The following is a 6,225-nucleotide window of genomic DNA, read 5'->3' as shown; positions in this document are numbered from 1 at the left end:
TGTCCCTCCTACAAGGCTTTCAGCAATTCATTCCCCGCCCCCCCCCCCCCCCCCCATCAAGACTTGCTTTGGAATGTTCTTTCCCATTCTACAACAAGGTCTTCCACTATGAGTCAGACTCATTTTGATTCTTGAAATACCTCTGTTTTTCCCCACCTATTTTTCCTTTCTTCAAAATTTTTTGTTTCTTCATGTTCACAACCAATGACAAAACTAGAAGTTGTGAACCTGATCCTCCACTAAAATAAAAATAGTGGGTGGTGGGAAGAAAAGAGAAGCATTATTCTGGTTACCTGTTTTTAAAAAATATATTTTTTTATTGATTTCAGAGAGGAAGGGAGAAGGAGAGAGAGATAGAAACATCAATGATGAGAATCATTGATCAGCTGCCTCCTGCACACCCCCTACTGGAGATTGAGCCAGCAACCCCAGGCATGTGCCTTGGCTGTGACCTCCTGGTTCATAGGTCGATGCTCAACTACTGAGCGACACTGTCTGGGCCTGATTATTTGTGGATCATCCATCTATAGAAGCACAGAGGTCTGAAATCAGCCAGGATACCCCAGCTGCATCTAAGTTTTCCCTCCTGCGTTTAATGTCCTCCAGAGCCTAGCCTTTAACGAGTACAGATGTAGTTGGGGGTGAAGAGAGGAAAGTCATTTTGGCATTGGACCTCAAACAGTTTCTCTAGTTTTTATTGTTAAATCACTACTAATTTCTCCAACTTTTAAATTTTTTGTGTTGTATATTCAACAGAGGATTAGACATTTTTTTGTTGACTGGGTTTGGCTTCTGAATTCTTTTCCCAGAACTTGTTTTCTGTGGGTAAGGAGCCTGAAGCATTTCAAAATATGTTTGGAAAGGAGCTGCCTGGGCCCTGTAAAGATTTAAGCTGAGTGAGATGAGTAAGTTTTCTGCGTAAGTCTGTCTCCCAGCCAATCTGTAACCAAAATGACAGTCCCCATCCTGTGGTCCTATGAAAAGTTCAAGCATAGCCCACCCACTCCCAGAAAAGCCTCACAGAGGGAGCCTTTCACGTTCTACTGTTCATTCACCCACATCACTCATTCATTCACTCATTTATTCAACAGCTTGTTACTGAGTGTGGACTACGTGTCAGGTGCTTTGCTAGGTACAGACCACCAAATGCAATCTCCCTTCTCTGATCCTTCCTTTTTATCTCTTGGTGGGGGCAAATAAAAGAAGAAAACAAAGGTCTCTAAAAATCATCTTTTCCTTTCCGCTGCCTCCCGTCTCCTCAGTCCTCAGTTAGACAGCTACATAATTAAGGAAAAGTGGTCCCTCCTAACCTGAGTCTTCTCTCAGTGTCGTTGTTAATACTGTGCTTGTTTCAGGGTGACTTTTAAGAGCCTACTGAGGGCCAAGGGGCTCCCTGGGCTCTGCAGATCCAGCTGACACACTGCGGCAGGCCCGGTCTCGCAGGACCTGCTGATTGCTGGCAGCAGGACCAGCTCTGGCTAGACTGGTGCACCGGCCCGCTTTGCAGAATCAAAAATCAAGTGCTCCACCCAGATTGTCTTTTCTAATTTTCAAACTTTTGATCTCCGTCCAAATTACATGTTACAGCAATTTGCATCAGCAGGTTGATGATGATCATTCTGGAAGGCTGGAATAGCAGCTCGGCCATATGTTTGACAATGTGCGCACGCCAGTGTGAGGTTTTGGTAAGGACTTGATTCAGGCTGCATGTGTGCCTTTAACACTCTCCAAATTGACATTTTCTCCTTCATAAAAACAGACCCCAAATGTAAATGTCTCATAAAGGGATTCAGCATTTTTCCTTAATGCAGTTCAGGTGTGTGTGTGCCTGGCTTTAAAGCAAATCTAATGTGTGAGAATGGATGTGCACCTATCCATCCAATTGGGGCAAGAGACTCACTTACAGACTGATGGATTCACTTCACAAAACGATTCCTTTCTTTACCAGAGGAATGCCTGTCCACTGGATTCTGGGTGAGCGTTCCTTGTGTACTTGACCACCGCCAAGTTTTAATGTAAAAACTCTGTTTGGGCATCATATGTGCTGTGTAAAAAGAAGACCGCGCAGGTCAGACAGATGGCCCCATGTTATTTTTAGTCATTACCCTTTTTCAAATGGAATTTAAATGACTTGTCAACATCTGGCTGGCACTCAGTGCCCTGACTACATGGTTCTGAAGCAAAGCACATACTTGCTTCAAGGCTTAGGCCAATAGCTACCCCTTTTCTTCGTCCAGCCCTCTCAGACAACTCTCACCCCTTCCCAAAAATTGAAGTCTTTCTGGCACTTATGTAGCATTTTGTACTGCCCAATTTGAATAGTGCCCTAGAAATGGTCTTGGTTTTATTCACTTTATGAGTACAGCTATGTTCCAGATCTTCAAGAAACTTGCCTTAAAAAAATAATAATAATTGCAGTTGATGAAGTAGAATGAGAAGGGGCTATCACTATTGAGTCAGTGTCTTTTGCTTAGCAAGAATTCATCAGAATGAGATCTGATTTTGGTCACTGGGCAATGTTTCTCAGCCATAGTCTGGCTGTCTTCATGGACCAGTTGTTAAAGTAATATTAGAAAATAAAAGACTACATACAGGTCTAAGCCCATCAACAATAAACCTTGCAGCCAGAGGGACTGCTTCAGGAACGTGCAACGGGGAGCAGATCCGGGATGTGTGCTGGAACTGATGCGGAGATGAGCTGGATTTAGATAAGCTCTCTTCCACTGGATTTAAGCCTCAGAAAATATAAGATAGCACATTCTAGCAGTTGCCCTAGAGTGAAATCAACACAGAAGAAAAACTGAGTGGTAGAGAAGCTCAAGTCCTGATGGCATCACTTGAGCCCTGGGATCCAACAGTTTCTGAGGCTACATCTTTTTTCAGGATTGTTCAGTTAAATGCATAGGTTAATTCATCTATTGAATTAGGTAAGTTTAGGTTGACTTTTTGTTGTTTGCAAATGAAGGGCTCCTGACTACCCCCCCCCCCAACTGTTTTTTTTTTTAATATATATTTTTATTAATTTCAGAGAAGAAGGAAGAGGGAGAGAGAGATAGAAACATCAATGATGAGAGAGAACCATTGATTGGCTGCCTCCTGCACGTTCCCCACTGGGGATCGAGCCCGAAACCTGGGCATGTGCCTTTTAGCCCAGAGGTCAATGCTCTATCCACTGAGCCAAACCGGCTAGGGCTCCAACTGGTTTTTATATTAATTACCAAAACCTATGGTTACTCCATCCAAATTATCTCATATACATTGGCTCATCTCCATCTCAATGACCATCATTTAGTTCAGGGTTCTCGCAATCTCTTGCTTGAACATGCAAACTCTGAATTTGTCTCTTAGCCTCCAGTTTCTCCTCTCCTGTCTTCCCAGAAGTTCCCCTGTGCATATTCCTCAATAAGCACACATATACTAATAATGAAGGTACTCCAATGCTCCCAAATTTTCAATGACTCCCCATAGACTAGTATATTTAAAAACCTAGTCTGGCACTCCCCTGTGTCTCCTGTGCTGCTCACACAGAACACTTTATTTCTGACACTTCTGGTCACAAATGTGGGTTTCCCCACACCAAGCAATTTTCCATGATGCTAACCTGGTATCCTACAATTTAATTCAATTATGACACTCTCTATGTAGAAATGGTGTCAGACTCCACAAGTTAAGTCCTACAGGTTAAGGTCTCAGTCCTAAAATACTGCCCCCCAAGTTCACTGGTAGGTCCCCAGATTACCCATAACTTCTATTCCATTTAACTACAAATCAGAGGTTCCCGCCGCCTCCTCCTTGGGTTTGATTAATTTGCTAAAGCAACTCACAAAACTTGGGGAAACACTTACTTCCATTTACCAGTTCATTAAAGGATAGGATAAAGGCTAAGGATGAGCAGCCAGATGAACAGATGCATAGGGCAAGGCTGGGAGGGTCCTGAAATGTAGAAGCTTCCGTTCCTGTGGAGTTGGGATACATCACCCTCCTGATAGGTGGGTGTGTTATCAACCTGAGAGCTCCCTGACACCATACTTTTGGAATTATATGGAGGCTTTAGCACAGGCACTGCCAATTATTGACTTCATTTCCAACCCTTCTCCTTGTCAACAGAATTGTGAGGATTGGGAAGGGGCTGAAAATTCCAACCTTCAAATCATGGCTTGCTTTTTCCAGTGAACAGCCCCCATTTAGGAGTTACCCAGGAGCCTGCTCAGAGTCGCCATTAGAACAAAAGACACTCCTATGGCTTGTGAAATTACAAAAGTTTCAGAAGCCTTGTGTCAGAAACCGGGGTCAAAGATCAAATATTAAAACAAAAGATGCTCCTGGTGTCCTGGTGTTCTTATCACTTAGGAAATTACAAGGGTTTTAGAAGCTCTGTGCCAGGAACCATATATATTCTATTATCTCACACCTACTGAATAAAAGTTTAAATTCCTTTGTCTGATATTTCAATCCCTCTATAATCTAGCTGCAATCTCTACCTTTCCAACTTTTACTTTCTGCTATTTCTCTCATGCAATTTATATTCAAGGATTATGCCTTCTAGCTGGGTATTGAAGTCTTCAGAGCAGGTCTGATGGAGAGCCAAGGTGAGAGCTATTCCCTGTCCAAATCCTTCAATCCCAGCCTTGTCCTGAACTCCAAAGCTGGGAACCTTCTGAAGCCTTACACCCCTTTATCTCTTCACTCCTTGGGACTTGACCTGTCACTTCCTCTTATCTTTCTACATTTTATTGTAGCTACTTATAGATTTGTGCTATCTAATCTGCTCTCTAGAAGTCTTCCCTACTACATAGCTACTCTCTTTCAGACAGGGTCTGTTTCGGATTCAGTTTTGAGTGCATCCACCCCTGCCTCCCAATAATGTTCCACATAAGCTTATTAAATTGGTATAAAAGAAGGAGTGAGCTCTAGCTAGTTTGGCTCAGTGGATAGAGCATCAGCCTGCGGACTGAGGGTCCCAGGTTCAATTCCGGTCAAGGGCACATGCCCAGGTTGCAGGCGTGATCCCCATTGTGGGGCGTGCAGGAAACAGCCGATCAATGATTCTCTCTCATCATTGATGTTTCTAGCTTTCTCTCTTCCTCTCTGAAATCAATAAAAATATATTTTTAAAAAAAGGAGTGAGAAAGATTGTTTCACAGAATTTTAGAAAACTTGCCTTTTGATGAATATAAAAAATAACTTATAAACAAGCTATCTGTATATAAACAGATACTATCAGAGTTCATGAGGATGCTTTAAAATTGCCTTTCTTCAGTACTAAATTTCACACTTTCCCCCTATTTTTGCACTATTAATTTTCTAACAGAAAAGTAAAAATCAAGTAAATCTTCGACAAAGCCTTAAAAATTCTAAACGATGATCAAGCACTACGTATAAATGCAATTGAAAAAGTGTCTCACGACCAACAGTCCACTTTGAGCCATGTTGACCAAAGCAATAACATGCACGTACTAATAAGTCGTGTGATACATTTTAAAAAATACTTGTATGCACAGTACTTCCTTCCTGCTTCACAACCCTGTGATCAGTAGGACAGGGACCATTAGCCCTGTATTACCAATAAGGAAAAGTAAGGTCTAAGGGAGCTAAACAACCGGCAAGTTTTTATAACTAAGTAGATGACAGAACTAGGATGAAAACCCAAGATTTCTGACCCCCCAATCCAGAGCCCTTCCAATTATTCCATGCTACCTGCCTTAGGTCAACAGATAATTTCCTTCCCTTGCCAGTGAGTGACTTAGCAAAGGACTTATGACCATTGAATTCTGGCCATTGCGATATGAACAGAGGTCTGGGGAGTGGTATCATTTTCTTGCTCCTAAGAGAGAGACATACGATGAGAAACTCCCCATATTTTTCTCCTGGATGTAACTGTATATGGTATTTACTTATTATTTCTCCCTCCATGTTGCCACAAGCTTGAGGGCAGCACCAATGCAGAAAAGGGCAGAGCCAAGAGAAGCAGAGCTGGAGCCTTGAGTGCCCCTCACCTGGAGCCACCCCACCCTTGAACTTCTTAATATGTGAGATAATCCATTTCCTTATTATTGTTTAAGCCAGCCTGGGTCAGAGTTTTCCACTCTTGTATCTGACATCATCCTCACAGAAACAATATGGGAAACTGTATGATATATGGGCTTGGGGTAGAGAGTCCTGGATTTGAATCCCCTCTTCAACATTTCAAACCAGGAATGTTATTTAACTACTGGGAACCTCAGT

The sequence above is a fragment of the Myotis myotis genome, unplaced genomic scaffold (assembly GCF_014108235.1).
Source record: "Myotis myotis isolate mMyoMyo1 unplaced genomic scaffold, mMyoMyo1.p scaffold_m19_p_10, whole genome shotgun sequence".
Lineage (NCBI taxonomy): Eukaryota > Metazoa > Chordata > Mammalia > Chiroptera > Vespertilionidae > Myotis > Myotis myotis.
Note: the sequence above shows the minus strand (reverse complement) of the source record.